The sequence below is a fragment of the Strix aluco genome, chromosome 4, assembly GCF_031877795.1.
Source record: "Strix aluco isolate bStrAlu1 chromosome 4, bStrAlu1.hap1, whole genome shotgun sequence".
Lineage (NCBI taxonomy): Eukaryota > Metazoa > Chordata > Aves > Strigiformes > Strigidae > Strix > Strix aluco.
Window position 1 is genome coordinate 48,312,092 of NC_133934.1, and position 19,255 is coordinate 48,331,346.

At 39.2% G+C, this 19,255-nt stretch overlaps 1 protein-coding gene across 1 annotated transcript in view; it reads right to left on the reverse strand.

Annotated features, from left to right (window-relative positions):
• Positions 1-18,212, reverse strand: part of GUCY1A1 (guanylate cyclase 1 soluble subunit alpha 1) — a 36,436-nt gene extending 18,224 nt beyond the window's left edge. The window contains exon 1 of the mRNA XM_074822965.1: positions 18,072-18,212. The gene's annotated coding sequence lies outside the window, so the exon portion shown is untranslated. The remainder of the gene's footprint in view (positions 1-18,071) is intronic.
• Between the last annotated feature and the right edge of the window lie 1,043 nt (positions 18,213-19,255).

The window sequence follows — 19,255 nt, forward strand, 5'->3', positions numbered from 1 at the left end:
TACAAGCAAGCAATTCATTCAGTGTCTGGCTGAATGCAACATGGCACTGTGCCACTCAGAAATGAAGATGACTTTACATAGTATAGTCATAGCAGGAGAGTAACTTAACAGTGCTCAAAATGCTCTGTGCAAACATTTCATTGTATATTTACATCTATACTTGTCTTCCAGCCAAAATGCCTTCCTATATGCTTATTTGTACTAGTTGCTTCTGAGTATTTTGCTCTGCTAAACATTTCCTTGACAGTGCCATGAAATACAGTGCAATAAATCAATCATACAGTAAAAGCCCCTAATATTAAAATGGCCATTTATAAGAATTAAGCAATACTACTTGTTAATAGTAGCTAGAAGTGGTTTATAATCTTAGCTTATGGGCATGGCACAAAAAATAGAAGCAACATGAAATACTTTTTTCTTATTACAGGCAGAGTCCTTTGCTCAGAGCAGGACAGAATATGGTATTATATTATAATGTCACTTGTTTGTTTTTATTCATACTTATCACTTTGTTAGGTGAACTACTGCACGTTGAACAAGAATTAAAAAAAAAAAAATTAGTTTGTTTTGCAGCAGTCAGAAGATACCACTGACTGGATCTAGCTTTCTCCAGCAGGAGAATAATTGCAGCACTTGCAGGAGCTCTGTGTGGTCTGGGAGCCATTGCCTCAACAGAAGCAGCTGTTAACTTCTGTCTTGCCTTTATGTAAGATGGAGGCTTGCAATTCCCACTCAGCTCTAATCTTTGTGGGACTCAGAAATCACTGCCTTTTGCCTCTTGCCAGTCAGTAGGCCCCTGCACAGAGCAAGGCAGGAACCGTTACTTTGACGCACAGACAAAACACAATCAGCTTCTAGCAAGACAGGTTAGTAATCATCACCCTATCAGTAGCAGCTCATTGCGGATTCAGCTGTTGTGCCTGTCAGCAGCCAAACACAGGGAAAATAACTAAATCCTATCATTTTGTCTTATTAATCTGAAGTGCAATATCGGCACTTTATTTTTTCTACTTCAAGTGCTGTGTGTAGCAACAGAATCAAAGCCCTGGTGATTTGTCTGTTTCCAAGGATTTTAAGAAGGCTTCTAAAATAGAGAAAATTGCTCAAGTCCACATCAATATGTAAGTTAATCTTTTACAAAGTCAAAGTAAGTATTTATTAGTCTTATTAAATCCTGTACAAATAAGTAAGCTTTCTTTGGCTGCTTCATTGTTAACTTAAACATGTTCAGAGTGCATGCACATTCAAAGCATTAATTTGTTTGGGTATTGCTGCTTTGGAAAGCACAAGATGTAAGTAACTGGAGGAGACAGACAAACCCGTTTACAAATTTCTAAGTGGTACTGAGTGATGCCTAATAGAGAACTGCCAACTGTTGACTTAGGTAGAGGACATCTTGGAAAAGATGTGCCCTTCTGAAGAGGACTGAGATGTTTTCCTGCACATCCCCAGTCAGAGAATAACCCATCAACTGGAATTTGAGGATGCCTCATTTACCCCTTTTCAGCAATTTGGTCCTGTCATTAACACAGTAAATACATTTGCTAACCTACCTGAGGATAACTGTGTCATGAATAATTTAAAAACAGTATCGTGTATAACTTGCATACTAGGTAAAGTGCACTGTAGGGATAGGATTTCTAAATCTGCAGCAGCAACACAAACATAATTAAAACATTAATCAGACCAAATTGCATAAAGACTATAACTCTATACAAGGAAAATTGCAAAGCCAAGGAGTTGAGCTCTATGAAACCCCAAATACAGGTGACCGTTCAATCCTAAATCATTATCGCCCTTGTGTAGATAATGTAGATAAGCTTTACTTACACAAAAGTAGTACCTTTTTTTCCAGCAAGATTCTAGGCTCTTTCACAGCACAGATTTTTTCTACTTCAGCAAAAGCAATAACTGATGAAAAGCTTGTTATCCTCTTTGTAGATCAGGATGAGACATATTGGACAGTGAACTTCACAATAATTTACTGGTACCCAAGAAATCTCTAGATTCAGCAATCTCAAATTCCACTCTAGCTCTCAGAAGGAATATGCTTTGTCAGGCTTTAACTTTTCTTCTTGTTCCCCCAAACTTCCACCCTTCCTTCTGACAAGTCATCCCTAGTTCTGAGCTCTCTGTACCCCAGAGTCCTTTAGAGTAGTCTTACTGTTTTTTCTCCAAAGCACTAAACGCCATTGTGTGCTATGCATGCCCAGTTCCAGTGTCGAGAACCCCACTGACAGACGTAGCTGTTTGAGGCTATTTCTAAGAGAAGTATACTCAAAACTTTTCTGTAAGTCACAGCATACTCTTGTAAGGATAGTAAGGAAATGCCACAGCACACCACTGCACTTACTGACCTATCCAGTGGAATTGCAGGATTACCAAGCTAAGTACAAGGTAGTAAAGTGCCTATGATAAAATAACACAAATCATAGCAATCAATTATTATTTTAACAGTCTGAACATTTTAGAAAATCCAAATTTAGTGTTGTAACTCATCCCAGTCACTGTCCGATACGACTGCTTAGAGAAAACTAAAAATCTAGACCTTGCTTACAAAAACGACTTTGTCCTCACATAATGTGGAATTTCCTCACCTTTCTACTTTTTCTTTATGAAGTGTTTTAAGAAATAGAGAAACACAACCAGGTGTTTCCTCTGTGCTCCAAGCTGAATGGATTGTGATCTGTGTTACTGCAACATTAGACAGCTACCAAGCCAGGAGATGAAGAACATAATTACCTTTGTTTTCTGAGAAGAAAATAAGTTACCTACTTTTGCATATTGTCCCTATTGTAATCAGCAGAAAATAAGTTTCATGGAATACCTAAGTAAACTTCAAAACTGCTAATATGTTTCATTTTAAGGTCATGAGACAGACATAGCTGCTGCTTTAAAATATTAGCATTTGTGTAATAACACCAAGCTCTATACCTTGATATAGAAACCAGTGTTCTTAAAGACCAGGAAAAACCTTAAACGTCACTGAATTTCTGATAATGGTTTTGTGACTGACTTATTTCCCTCTAAGGGCCTGAAGCAAATTCCTGGATCCAAACACAGCCCTGGGAGAAGCCCAGACTCCAGATGTGAAAGTTATATTGCAGCCACATCTCTGGTTTCAATTAAAGGCACAGGGGGAACCCTAATTACTGCAGCCATGTTTTGGCATGTAGCTAAAGGAAGGACAGATTCCCAAATGTTGCTTATAAAATATATATTTGTCATTTTAAGTATCACATGTACTTTCATAGGGTAAATATTTTTCCTATGCTAGAACCAAATAACAGGGAGGCATGCTGAGAAGATAGCGTGGGAAAAATATTCTCTTCCTGTGAGTCAAAGCCTATCTGCGAAAACACTCCCTAGCAAGCGCAGCAGGCAGCCTCATAGCAGCCGAGTCTCTGCTTCCCCCCTCGCACACTCAGGTGGAAACAGCAGCCCTTGGCTGGAGCACATCCTTGCACCCTGAGCCCTGGTCCAAAGCATCTTATGATGGAGCTAAGCAACTTACGATGGAGATACTACCCCTAAAAATGCCAGCCTCCTCACACTGTGGAACTCTTAAGGTTGGTTGCTCATGGGCATTTTTCCTGAGGCAGAGCTAAAGATACCTCACAAACACTAGAAACATACCTGGTGTATGTAACCACAACATTATTTGTTTTGGGTTTTCATTGAACTGACATAAGTGATGATACCTCAAGTGATCCGGGTACCCAGATGAGGACACAGTTGAAACAGAGGAGGTGCTGCAGTGAGGACGAGCAAAACTAAAACCAATCCAAAGTGTCTGGGAACTATTCTCACACTTTAAAGGAATATATTTTAAATATAGCATTTAGTCTGCATTTGCAGTCCGTGAAAGTACAATACTTTTCTGAAAATCATAAGAGGAAAGCTAATAAATAAATGTATGTCTTCAAAACTCTTTATTTTCAAGAATTAAAACTTGTCCTGAGGACATGCAGTCTTCATGACAGTTAGCAGGAGTTAAATGTAAAGATCAAAGTTTTGCCCATAGCCAATGGAATGTAAATTAGAATCCACAAAAGGAGAAGGGCTATGGTTCTAGAATATGAAGTAATTGTCAATTGTTGTGCTTACTGATTCTTTCCAAATGTCTACTTACAGGTGAATCTCTCAAACTTACCACTGCATATAACTTTTTTCATTTAACTGGACCTTTAACTTCAAATGTCTGCGAAATCTGATTTTTATTCAGTTCATAGATCAAAAAAATTTTTAGGGGCAAGGAAAGTAAAAAATAATTGTAATTATTTGTAATAAGACTGAAATCTAGTAACTTTTAATATCATACTATTTTTTACTGAAATTTTTAACTAGTATTCATGATTTAGCCAGGATTGCTGCATCTTCTATAATAAATGAAACAATAAACTATTTAAAAATTCCAAATTTCTAATACATGAAGTAACTTCCTGTTTGAGAACCATGGTCTGGATTAACTGTGAAGCATCTTCAGAGATTATAAAATAATTCTCCTACTTCTTCAAAGACGTTCATCTTGCTGAGACTGGTACATGCATCTAATTGAAATTGAATGTGGGTAACTGTTTACACAACTGACACATAGGTTGGCATAAATACCATTATTGTTATTTTCCCAAAGACACTGGAGCACTGTAGAGTAATATAAAACATTGATTGTAGTGTTTTATAACAGTGCATATGGTTAAATATTCCATTTGTGTTCACAGCTTTAAATTATAATGAAGAGCAAATTTTATAAATAAAAGTACTAAAAGCTTCCCTGAACTCTACAGATCTTTGAAAACTGTTTGAAAAATAGGTCTGTAGAAAGCAAAGTGTTTCATTAGTAGACTTCAATTGCAGAGTTTTCTGACTATTTGCCACCTGCCACTTCTGTTTACAGTATCTATAAAATCATTTTCACACTGAAAATCACTGACAACTACCTTTCATATTTACTCACAGTTAAGCACTTCATGCCAACTCCCGTTGAAGTCAATATCAGGTTTCTGGATATAGCAGGAATAGGATTAAACCTAACAGGTCTGTGACTGTTGTCACAGAAATACTGATTTGCATGTTTTCTTATTTTTGAAGCAAAATATACAGCCTTGACTTTTTTCATTTTGGGTTTTTGCAGGTAGGTTTGCAGATGTGATGGTAAACAGAACTGAGGTCATTTGAGATTCTGGAAAAGTTAAAAACTACACATGGGAAGCTAGTAACAGGAACTTCTAAGCAGTCAAAATGGTTTATCCTGCAGCAGCAAGGTCACGTCCTTGTAATTTTTCTGATAGGGAAAAAAAATATTGACTAAAGATGTGCATGCAAACAGAATAGATGGCTGAAGAGGTGTTTTCACAGTCATCATGCAGCTACTGATTCTGCTTTAGCTAGAGCTCATGGCAAAGAAAGTAGCGCTGAAGAAGAGGAGAAATGAGCTACTTTCCCAATTGTTCTCTTCCATGGCATCTGCAGGGCAGGGCCAGGAGGCACCTTCCTTTTCGATTAAATGCTTACAGACAGTTTCTGCTACAAAACATGTTGAAAATAATTGAAATTGCTGATTTTGCCATGTGCACAGCACATTAGTACCTTCATTTTTTATTCTGCTTGGCTTGTCATTTTTTCACACAATGTATGGGCAGCTATAGTTATTCACAGCCCATCCATTTCAAAATCTGGTATTTTAAAAAAGATGTGAATATGCAAAAGCAGTGGATCTTACCTTTGAAAAGCACAGTTTCAAAGGCTATCAGCACATCTTGTGAGACTGAAAGCTCTAAGAATACAATACCAGTTTCCTTGCGTATATCACTTAGTTGCTTTCTAATACTCTTCTGGAAAATACAGAAGATATGCATTTAAAGCAGAGAAAGCTAGGTAAATATGGTAAATATGTGAATTTATATTGTCGTTAAAAACACAGGCTTCTTTTTTCACTAAAATGATAAAGCAAGGTAAAGATGAGATGTTTTGTGAAATACTGAGTTTGCACCTGTGGTATTAAGAGAAATTAATGTTGTTAATTAATCACAGTAAATATGCACTTGATGACTAACACCAGGCTATTAGTGTATACCACCTCTGTAACAAAACTAAAAATCAAGAGGCGGACTTTGACTTCCTGTAGAATGTTCAATCTGTGATGCTTGTTATTGTCTCCAGTGCAATTGCTGGAGTTATCACAGCTACTGATCTTTCAAATCCTTCCGTTCCATTTATTCTACTTTTAAGCATGTGAAAGAAATCAAATTGCACAGTGTTTCTCAGATTACTTTTGCATAGGAGAAGTCAGCACATGCAAATGACAGCAGCAGGGAGAAGGCAGCATGCAAAACTAACTCAGAGATAACTGCTGTATTCACCACATACTCTATATGTGGAACTTCTCCTGGGCCTTGGTGGCAGTTTGATGTAAAGACTGATGTGAAAATGTGGCCCTGCAGAAGAATAAACTGAAAATATTTATGGGTTCTTCAACTTTGACACATCTATTTAAAAACGAAAAAAAATGTGTGGGACAGACTATAGAAGAAATCTAGGTTATTCATATCTAGAAATGTGAGACCCTTTATAAAGAAATTTATCAAGTCATTATTAAAATGTAGCTTGTTTTATTAATATTTTCAGTGAAAATCAGAGGATCATTGAGGCATTGATCATGATGCAAAGGAAGATACATGACATATATGCTACTTTTTCAAACCTTCAGTAGTGCTAAACAACAGAGGAAAGATCCATCCTTATAGCTAAAAAATATTATCAAATAGAAGCCTCAGTCAGCACTGATCCCCCAGTTATAACAGATGCATTTAGAAAGATTTAGCATGTTTCAAACCATGCATTATACTGATTCAAGTGCATTAACTGTTGAATTGCAGCTTCTTGTAACAGTATCAAAATTGAATATTAAATCCCACAAAAATAAAAAAATGTCATCCAGCTTTTTTGAAACTCTAGTGTCTACTTCAGTTCTGGATATTTTAGTGCCAGAGTGCTAGGCACAGACTGGCACAGAAACATATGCTCAGCTCTAAATGCCTGTAAATTCCAATGAAATTCACTGATTTCTGTGGCAGGCATTTCAGATTAATGGAGATTAAACAGATTAAGAGATTTGGAGGAATGGAAATCCAAGAAGGGTTAACAAAGAACACTGCAGAATCTCTGACTGGATGTACCAATCATTGGCTCTAATTTGAGGTACAAATTCAGGGTTTAAATATGGATGTAAATTAAATGTATTTTAACCATAAGGATTCTCCTGCTACTTTTCTCACAAACTTTTGTGACTTTTTAGGCAAGACCCTCAGGTCTTTGTCTCATTGGGAAAATGCAGATAATTTTTCCATAAAACAAGGGAGATGATTTAGCCAAAGACTTGGATCTTCCAAAAGACGAGAATCGTATGAAAAACTCTTACCAAAAAATATGTTTGTCATCCAAACAAACATGCTTCTGTGATACAGAACCCAAACTTTGTGCATTGTATAAATCACGGGGTAATCTTCCTGGAGTTATTCTAGGTAGGGTATCTAGAACTGTCCACGATTCTTCATCTCACAACCTGTGTAACTGCATTGACTGCAACAATGTTAACGTCACAGTATTCTTACCAAAGTCTGAAAGATCAAAACTTTGTTCCATTTCTGAGCATAGTTTTTCTCACTTACTGTAGCATTATTTTGCAATATCTGCAGTTCTTTATTATGTGAGAGATAAAAAGGAGAGAAGGGAGATACAGACAGAATAAAGGAGCAAGGAGTTAAAAACAAAAGAAAGTAGAGAAGTAAGCCTATAGAAGGACATAAGGATTAAAAATCCATAAGAAAGAAGGAAAACATGGGCAACAGAACAAAACAATTTGCAAAGGCACGGACAGTTCTCTTACTGTTGCATTGCTTTTCCTCTACTACAAAACCACTGAAGTATGGCGGCTACTTATGTGAATAATTTTTCTGTAATCTGTCAGTATAGCCTACAGAAAATGTTGAAATTATAATATCAAGGAGCTTTTCAGCAGTATTTTAGATTTTAGGGGAATTTTTTTTTGTGGTAGTTGCAGTTTCTGTTTCAATCAACTGTGTTGCACAATTAAAGAAGGATACATGTTTATCGCCCTGATTTGGCTGCCAAGATCCAATTTCTAGTTTCAGTGCTTTGCCTCACTAGCATCAAATGGGAGGCAGGGAGTGACATACCTTGTTTTGCTGCATTGTTTAATGAGGTTACCCTGTGTTAATAAAGAAGTAAAAACTTTCTAGACTTGGACATGTCATATGTTATTTTCCAGTATTTTGTTTTAAATGGCACTAATTTGTAAGTTAAAGGCCAGACACATTGTTACTGATTTAAAATTTCAGAGTTTTACATTTTATTTTTTACAGATATTTCACTTCTCTTTACAGAATGTCTGTAAGAAACCTCTTTTCTCTTTCCATCAGGCCTTCTGAAATACCTGCACAGGCATCTGAGATCCCAGGATGGAAGCACTACTTACCTGGCTTCCACGAAGGTCCTGACCTGCATTCCAGTGAGGCAGCATGACAGTGCACCAGTGTCAGCAATCACCAGTAACTGCAAGCCAGACCTTCCTCCCGTTGTGCCACCACAGAAGGTAAGAAACTGTCACAGCACTCAGTTCTTATTTCAAGGTGTGGCAATTTACGCTTCAGTGCTGGGAGTCTTTGGGTTTCAGTCCTCAGGCAAAATGAGCATGGAACACAGCTTGAGAGTTTTGCTCTAGAGGCTGGGGCTCCAAATGAGAGCATCAGATACAAAGAAGTAGCAGCAGATAGGCATGTGGAAATCACGGCTGACCAATAGACATTAAGTGCCAGTCACCCATGAAGGCTGAAATCTGAACCCTGAAGTGGCAGGCAATGACTGTAGAGGATCTTGGCTGCATTGTCTTTACTGAGGTTAATGGGGTAATCTCAGTTTTACTTCACTGAGAACCAAAACTAGTATCGACTGTAATTGATAAACATCTTTGTCTCAACACCTCAGCTTGTGCAATGACAGATAAACTACCCAGATACCGTAACACCCACTTTTAGTGTAGGACCTGTCCCACACCAAAGGCCGTTCAAGTACTATTTCCCACCAAAATGTTAAAGAGCAACCACTTTGTATGTGCTGTTTTCTAAACCTGTAAAATGGGCACCCACCACTGAACACCTGTTGTTTTCATTATATTAAGAAACCATGTTCATTTCAAAAATGGGGCCAGATAATAGGACGTCTCCAACTTGCTATTTTGTATTCTGGTGCTGTGAATAGTAGCTCCAAGCCAACACAGAAAACAGTTCAGCTGTTTCAGAGAAGAAAGGCCAGAGAGACTGGACAGTGAACTGTGGGAGAAAACCTAAAAATGAACCAAAATCAAATTGTGGCCCTAGCAAGTCCATATGTACTCAGAGGAGTACTTCAAATAGGTTCTGAATGTCATTTCAATATTATCCTGAAAAGAAATGCTCCTCTGACTGGAAAGATAAATTTGTTAACCGGGTTCTTGGTAAAAGAAATCCCATAACAAATAATAGGTTCCAGATCTGTGTTTTGTGTATGTGCACAGAAAGAGGATGCTACATAGAAAGTTCTCCCTTTTTCTAGAAATGTAGAAATTCCATGATGAAAAGGCTGAGAGACAATGTGTATAGTTGGGGTAGAGGGAGGGAATGAGAGGCATGAGTTCTAGAGGATACAACCAGAGACCTAAGTCTAAGGATAAAGACAGGTAGTATCGCTTTCATGAAGAATTTCCTGCCAAGATGAACACAGTATTTTTTTAAGCCTTTTGATATTCTGGAGCATCCAGAAGCACCATGAGTCTTGCGGAGTGTGCACTCTCAGCAGGTAAAAAAAAAAAACAGGGAGGACAGAAAGCTTGCTGCACTGTGTATAATTTACAAAGGGTCAGAACTTTGACATTTCTGCTTACAGTTTAGGTGATGTTGAAAATTCAAAACATTTGTTTTAAATATTTGTACCTGGCAAGTTTGAATGAGACAAAAGCACTAACTTTATGCTGTGACAATGGAGAAATGAAGTTCTCACAGCATCACAAGTATCTTTGCAGAATATTCATGTTGTAAACCTTTGTTCTGGGTTTTCAACTCTGTTTATAACAGGCATCTAATTCCCACACTGCCCATAATATATTAAACTGACAACGGGATTGCATTCCTAAGTAATGCAGCTTCTTTGCTGAAAGACAGAGTACCAAACCTAAGTTTAGCATTAAAGATCTGAATGCATTTATTAATATTTTACTAAAGATTGTGAGTGTTTTCCATGGTTGTAGAGTAACAGTTGGGAAAGAAAACAGCAAGGATATGTTATATAAATACTTGCTTAAACTGCCTTTTTTTGCAGGTTTATTCCAGCATTAGATGGACCAGGCATTTACAATACAGTACATTACAGCAACTGCAATAAAACCTAACTTCTTTTTAAAAATACAGCAACCCCATTAGATGCTTTTCTGCCACTACTGCTCTCATTTCAGTTTCTTACCTTATTCATTCCCTATTTCAATTTATTGCTAACAAAAATCTGCCCACAACATGGGCAGGGATGGATGTTCTTTTTTAGCTCTTGCTACATATAAATCATAATCCTGTATTCCATCGGTATTCCTTGCTCTTCACCGCTTCAAAGCCTATTTGAGAAGATACTTTTCCCTTTTAACTCCCCTCTATCATTTAAACATATTTTTTGCTTAGAAAGTATTGCTTAGAACTGCAAATTATTTTCAAAGAGACACTGGAAGGAAGATATCATGATACCACATTTCATGTATTATTTTAACCAACAGTTAAAAACATTTTTTACTGGTATTTGCTAGTTCCAGTCTCTAATCTTCTAAGAGAATAATTACTCTGTCATTATGCCCACCACTATCTCATGCATGGTATAGTTGCACACTTTAAACTTTGACTAAACTATGACTCTGTTGGTTCTAAAATCTACCATTGGTATGGTCAATGACTTTTTCCACATATGCATCTCCCACGGATCTGGAGCATATGACATGCAGTAAGTGCAGAGCTGATCTAAATCGATACGCATTTTCAGACCAGCTGTAGATTTTCAGTGTCAAACTACAAATGTAGTCTCTGCCTCTGACTACCAAAATGTTTTGCAAACCATACCTAACTCATGACTGAAAGACTGGTCTCCTCTATGCTATTTCATTGCCACCACACAACCAAATGTTTTTGTCTGGGAAGGGCACACTTTCATTACCTTTTAGCATTCATGTAGGCCACCATTCAGTCAGTGAGACAGACTGATACTTGGTCACTGTGAAAATTCTTATGGAGCCTTTGCTTAAACTCAAATACTGGTCTTTAATCTTCTGTCTGGTGAGTTCATCCTTGGGCAGGTTGCTCAGCAGAGAAATTGTGTCAATGTGACCTTGCATTATGCTTTTTCTCTATCGCTGTTGCTAGATGTTTATTTTTGTTTATTTCAACCTCCCAGAAGGTCCAAATTAAGATCAGGGCCATACACAAATATACAGTAAAAGATTATGTATGACCTGAAGGGTTTGTCCTCTGAATAGCTAAGACAGAAAAATGGGATATGAAAGGAAGCGTTATGATGCTTCTTTTAGAAGTGGGGAAATAAGGCATGCTGGGAATCACAAAAGAAAGACTGCAGCTGAGCTAAGTGAATCCAGATCTCCTGAACAGAGCTGCACACATTTTTTTTGGCCAAGAGGTTAGTAGATCTGAGTAATTTACAAAACTCAGGTCAAACCTTATAAAAATTTGCATCCAGATTTTAAAAATAAATATGGGGATTGAAACCCTTGCACATTTCTACAAGTGAAATTAAAATAGATTTTGCAGGTAGGATTCATAAAAGGGTGTAGGTGCTGTATATAAAAGAAGAACAAAGGAGGGTGACCTCACCCTACAGCTTCATGCCTAACACACACTAGGTTTAACTTCATTCTCTCCTTTCTGAAGGCTCTGTAATTGCTTCTAGGAAAGGCATTTCCTCTTGGCTGGTTTTATTAATATCATGCAACCTGTTTGGGAACCTTTAACTTTAACTGCATCAAAATAAGCATTTAATTCGATCTAAAGTTAATTGTATTTATTCCTGTCATGATTTCATGAAGTTTTTGAGAAAAAAAAATCAGTTCCACATTGATCAAAGGCCTTGATAATTTTCTTAAGCTACAAGACTATCCTTCCATTCATACCATTCTTCCCATGTGGAAATTCTAAAATCCTACCTCTAAATACGCTCTGTGAATTCTATGGACTAATGGCTATGTTTTCATCAAAATTTGAACAGTTGATCAATCCACCAAATGTATTTCTCAACATGAGGCAAGTGGTTTTGCACTCTAAACTTGCCAGTGCAAACAGACAACTATGAAGACAGTTTCAGAAAAAAAAAAAAAAAAAAAAAAGGAAATTTAAAGTTAGATTGATGCATGCTTTCTCCAAAGACATGGAAATTTTGCCATTTTTAGCAGTGCTATTTAAAACAGGAACTGCAATGAGTATTTAAGGCTCCAGGGTGCCTGCAGTCAGGACTAGGGAGCCACACAGCTATTAATATAAGCAGACACCCCTCCCTATTAACCAGAAGACAGCAACTGGATATATTGTCTTGTGCTTTCAAATCACAGAAATAATTATGAGCAAATGCAAAATGCAAATTTTTCCAAGCAACAAACTAGAAATCTTGCTGAGGTGTTCTTCCATTGTAGTCAGCCTTTTACTCATGCTCTTTCATCTGTGAAGGGTTTCTGTATTTGCCGAGGAGGGAAATCAGCTTTCCCTGAAGAACTTTTATCAGTCTCCATCTGTACCAAGTGTCAAGTGTAACACAAGGTTAAAATGAAATTAAACACAGGTTTACCTTGGTCAGCATTAGAAAGGCACTCATCATACTCCTGCCTAATATACCATAGAGAAACCTGTTTCTGGGATCTCAAAAAATAACTGTGCTATTATTCATTAAAACTGGAGAGTTTAGAAGCAACTACTGTCTGTGGCACCACAGAAACCACAAGTTTTACCGCACCCTCTGGAATTGATGACATTCTAGAATTACACCAGGAGGATCCCCACAAAATATATTTTCCCCAAAGGAATGATACATTTTTGTTCTGAATACCTTAGAACAGGGCTGAGGAAGAGATTTACTTCATTTTTTTCAATTTCCATTTGTGGAGGAGAAAATAATCAAAGGATTTTATTTAGCACATTGCCTTATAGTAAGAAATTTTTACTCACACTGAAACAACTGGATGACTTGCATGGGATATTCCCCGCAACTCTCTAATACAAATAGCCATCTAAGAACTAGATTCCTCAATGCTTGATAAAATCTTTGGAACTGGTTCCAGCCTCCTCCATGATGGTGCACACACACTGCTTTCTAGATTGCAACCCACACAACTAAAGCTCTCTTCCTGAGCCACTGCATGGCTGACCTATTTTCTATATGGATTTGGCTGAAACAATCAATGGGCATAGCCATGCGTAAAGTGCAAGGCATAGCCAAACAGTCTCAAGAGAGGGTTTCAGACAGCTCTGTGCCCCACAGCCCCATGCTGAGATGTAAGTCTTTAGGTATTTTCCCCCTGGCCCTAGGGCAGAGAAAACGTGGCCTTGGCACTCAAGCAGTGACAGCAGAGCATTCCACTCACATTCAGGCAGATCATATGCACAGAGGCTCCAGACAGGGGGTCTTATGAAAAAAGTACTCTCTCAGAAATAATACGTAAGGTCACAACTTGATTACCAAATAGGCTTAGTGTGTTGCCTGTAAGAAATCAGCCTACTGTGCTCACTTGCATGAGGAGATGGCTTGTTTGAATACTTTACTAGCAGAGCACCATTCTCTTGGAACAGCTACTTCTAGTATGAATATGAAATAAGAAAATCAATTCCAAAGTTGGCTTTAAGTAACACAAAGGAACTAATTTAAAGAGTCAGAGCAGTAAAATCAAGAATAATAGCTACCACAAGTTCAAGCCAAGTTCAAGGAGTGGGGAGGGTGTGCCTAAAAGTAGCAATGAGGGTCTGAACCACAGAAGGGGGCATTTCAGTCAAATGAGAATGTTAGTTAAAATACTCCACAGTTAAATATGAAAGCAGTAATATTCTTAGCAAGGGCATTGATTCCACTGAACAAAGCTATCATATAATAGGAAATATGAATGAAAAATAAGTGCAACTGAACGTCACAAAAGACTGTGCTCACTGTGGGTGAAATTCTTCCAAAGGCTTGTGGAAACCCTAAAGCTCAACTTTACTTGGGGGTCTGAAGCAATGAAGAGGACTTGATGAAGTCTCTCTATGGTGAAGTAGAGTTAATCCCTAGAGAACCCCTTTTGCTCTGACTTAGGTTATGAAGCAGCAGTGAAACCTGCACTCCTACGAAAAGGGAGTAGATGTCAGCTTTCTGCAGACTCCGCATCTACAAAAATACATAAGCATTCTGTAGGAGCTACAGGCCATAAATGAGGAGCCAAAATGACGAGGAAACACTAGCACTGACCTAAAAGTGGCATCACCTCAGTAAGACAACCAAAAAACTGGAAGAACAGCGTGTTACCAAAGGAGTAGCAATCAATAACCTGTGTTACAAGTAAAAGGCTTCATTAAAGATATTAACATGGTCTTTTAAACTGTTTCATAGCAGGTGAATCTATAAGCAAAAAAAACCTTATAAAAAACCTGCTGTCTCTAGCAAATTTTTCTGCATTTATTACAAGAAAAAAACTCATTGTTTATGCCCTAGCCAGAAGCCCTAGCCCGTTTATGCACGTGCTTAAATCGTACTGGAATTTTTAAATTAAATAGATACTAATATTATGTCCTGAAGACTGTTGCTTTCTTGAATAAATACTTATGCCCTGAACACTGACTTAAAAATATAGTAACTGTTCAATGATAAACCTGTATCTCTACTCCTGGTACAACCAGTCATGCAAGACTTGCTGAATAAGTATCATATATATTACAGCCATATCTCAGATGCTCAAAACATGCTGGAAAGAATATTCAAAGTGATGTCAAATGTGAGATTATTTAAATTTCAAGGGCTAAATATCTTAATTGCAATGCTAAGCTTCTAAATAAATGCTGTGAGTTTTAATAAACATATAGACAACAAAGATCTTTATAAACAAAATAGTACAAAATGTGCAAGGAATTCCAGCAAAGAAACTCTAATGGCAGCTCTACACAGCTCAGTTTTCATTTGCTAATAAAATGTGCAAGCTGAAGTGTAATGATTTCTAAATATCATTACCCCAAAATTCCTTAAAATGCATCCTGTAGTTTCCAATAACTATTCTGAAACACTTCTTTTTACCTATACTGAACTTTCTTAAATAAGTTTGTATATAAAAAAAAGAAACTTGCTGCTTGTCTACAGAGTAAATACAAAATACAGCCAGTACCTTCTAATACATACTTCCTTGTTGATAATTTAGAATGTTGTGTCTGTTTCCTTAGATTACTGAGGTGCTTGTTTTGTTTGGTTTTTTTTTTAAAGTAAGATATAATTTACAACATCTTTTGGTTTAACAACTCATTTCAGTTAAAAGGAAAATAGCTGTATGTGCTACAAACTCTACCTTGACTTCTTGGATAGCTTGTTTTGAGTCTCTGTATTTTTTTAGAATTTCAAACAGAGGGATGGCATTTATCTTCATAATGGCTGTGATATTTTACCTTTTATTACATGACATAACCAGGTTTTGACTGCTACTGATGTTTTGAGTATTATATTTTGTTATAAACTGTTACTTATGTTTTGCTTTCACTGTGGGATCTGTTTTGAAACAGACTGTCATAGAATGGTTAAAGACAGATTTTTTAAAGAAAACATTAATCAGGATAAGACAAATATACAAGACTTTAGTACTTACTTTTATGGACACGACATTAAAGACTAATCTTGAATTCTCGTTTTTAATGGTTCATCAAAAACTTAATTGAATAATTTAAGTGAATACTCAGCAAGTGAACAAGTGGGAGGGAGGATGGTGAGCCATTTTATTGATAGTCAAAAAAGGGTAAAAAGCCCCCTGTAGAATTAAATTCCTTACTTTCTCCTCCAATGTTTGCCTCATGATCTTGCAGTGTCATGACTCATAATAGCTGCAAGCTACATAATTCCACAGAAAAAAAATACAATCAAGAGATCTCAAGATGTGATTTCCTTCTTTCTCCTTCCTTACTTTTCCTGCCTGCTTTAGATCAGCATGATTTCAGTAATTGCTCTTCTCTTCTGAGAACGTGGAGCATGAAGTCTTTTATATCAGCATGACGGCATTCCTCATGCTTCCTTACAATCATCTAGTTCATTTAAGGTTCTTGCTATTGGCAAAACAAAGAGAATAGTCATCAGAGCTGCAGAATGTATGGCCATATGTAGTGCCCCAGAGCGACACAATCCAAGCAAGAAACTTCTCTACAATCAAGAGAACTTCCCATGCTTGCATTTGTAACACATTTGCACACATTCTCTGGTTGCTTAAATTGCTTAACTTCGCTGAATAATTATGTAAAATAGGCTGTTACTGGAATCTTTTTCCAGCTGGGCTGCCACCACCTTTTGTTCCTAACCCTAGAAAAGCAGCAGACCTATTTATGTGATTTAAAGCGTATGCTTCCTTGCACCTACTTTCTGTAGTTTGGAAACGAATCATCTTAATTATAACTACAAGAAAAGGGATTGACTCCATTGGGAGTTTTGTCTTAGGAAAAACTATAAGATTACACCATTTCCAAATAAGTAAAACACTTGTTCTATTCATGGAAAGATAATTAAACTCTTAGACTTGTTATGAAAAATTGGTCCGTTACATTCTTCTGTAACTCTGTATTCTGAGGCTTCACAATGGAAAATCTGAGTGAATAAAAATTTATTATTTCCTACTAGGTTTTCAACTATCAAAAGTCTTACCATTTCTCTTTAGACCAACCCGTATGCAGCACAGTGTAACCTGTAGTCCAGTGAAAGTGCATAGCCCAAATACAGCATTACAGACAGTTCATTTCACTGTAATACTCAATTTTGGTAATACTGCCTCCTTGCTTAGGAATTTTTTCCTGTTATTCACCCTTCGAACTTAGAAAGCCATCTCACTACATACACAGAACAAGCGACCTGCTCTAAAAATAGAGCCATTTTAGGAGCAGCATTAGATCAAGGTTAGGAGAGTACACAAAATAATAGAAGTACTCCTTTACATACGAGGGAGAAACTTTTCAAGTCTCTCATGTTTATACACAGAGATGATTTTGTAAAGGGACTAGTAGGACAAGGCTAGTAATGGTCGCTGAACTTTAGCCACAGAAACAACTCTATCCACTCAGAAAAGGAATTACAAGCCTGAAGTCTTGAAAAAATAGAAGAGTGGAGCTGAGAAAATCGACTGAAAAAGCAAACTGCCAATCATAATAAATACAACACAGGTTGGGATTTCATTTATTGGAAAAGAATTGGAATAACAAATGCAAAAATGAAGTTATTGTTAGAGCATCAAGCATGTGATTAAATATCAGGTTTGTGTCTAATTTATCCAGTGCAATGATATGAATTACTCTGAAAACCCGATAAGAAACCTTACCTAAGTATAATGCAGTGAAACTAGTCTGCGTGGGTTTCACTAGCCTGACGGGCAGTGGCAGTGAGCAAATTCTTAGAAAGCCTCACAATGCACAAAGGCGGCCGAAGTACCCTCGTGGCTGCGGACTTCAGCGAGCTCCCAGCTCGGCTCCCAGCCCCCGATCGCGACATATATCGCTCCAGACCATATCTGGGCGAGGGCACGGTGCAAGCGGGGCTGGGGGTGCTGCGGGGAGGGGGCTTCCCGCGCCCCCCTCCCCCGATCCCGGGGCCCAGCCCCACACCGCCGGGCGAGAGCTCCAGCCCCGGCCTCGGGCCGAGCGCCCCGCGGGCACGGCCGGGCGCCCCGGCCCAGCGCTGTCCAGGGTCCCCGCCGCTCCCCGCTCCGCTCCGCTCCCCTCCGCGCCGCTCCGCTCCGCTCCGCGCCCCGCTCCGCGCCCCGGGCGTCGCTCACTCACCATGGCGCAAGGGCTGCCCGCGGCCGCGCAGCCCCGCGGAGGGGCTCTGGGCTCAGGGCGCCGCTGCCGCTCCCCGGCGCCGCAAAGGTGTATTTGGGGAGCGGGCGCGGCGCGGCGGCGGGGCCGCCCGGGCGGGCGGGGGCCCGGCGGGAGGGGCCTCCCGCGGGCCCAATCAGGGACGGGGCGGGCGGCCCCGGGCCGCGGCGGGGGCGGGGGCGGCGGCCTGGGGGGGCACGGTGCCCCCGGCAGCCCCCAGCTGATCCACCGCCGCCGGCCTGTCCCTGCCCGGCGGCTGCCGGTGGCGCGGGGCTGCAGCTGGGCGTCGGGAAGGGCGCGTGTTGCTGCGCACCGCCCCGTGCCGGGGCCGCTCCGCGGGAGCCCGCATGGCCAGACATGTCCGTTTGCGCAGGGCCGGAGCTTCGGTGGGCAGCAGCTCCACAGGAGTCGGAGCCGGTGTCCTCGGGGGTGGCAGGGCGTGGTGGTTACTCATGTCTTTTCCACGCCGGTGTCCTTCAGTTTGAAAATGGTGTGCTACCATACTCCCTTTATTTGCACTTTTCCTACCGTGGCTTTGATTTACTTGTTGCTAGTGATACTCTGTGCAATCTGTAACATACACATTTTGACTGTAGCTTTGGAGTGCGGCTATTAAAACTAATAGCTAGGCATTGACAGAAGGGACACCGTACCTTTCCAAAAAGCATGGAAAACAAGAACCTTTCAAACAGCCTTGGAACATCGGAGAGCCAAGTTCAATTGAGAACACACATTCGTAAACCACTTTTTAGAGAGTTGCCCAGGTCTGAAATCATACGCTTTGTTCTTGCACGTCACCATCGAAACAGAACTCCGCAGTTTTTAAATATTCACAAATACCATTGTGCATTCATAGTATTTTCACTGTGAAAACATTGAGTGGTTTTTGGAAGCCCAGGGTCAGAAATAGTTGTTTTGCTGGACTTGGACAATTAACAGTGAGTGACCTCACAATAAGATTAGTTGCCTTATCAAGTTAGATGAAAGCAAACAGAAGATTTCACCAAGAAAAACAGCTGTTGTAAGGTGAAGGATGAGCTTGGAGGAGCACCATACCTACAGGGCAAGAGAAGAAAGGGCATCATTCCTTGGAGCTCACTGTTGTAGCTTAACAAGGTAGCGAGGAAGAGAGAGTTGAAATCAACCCA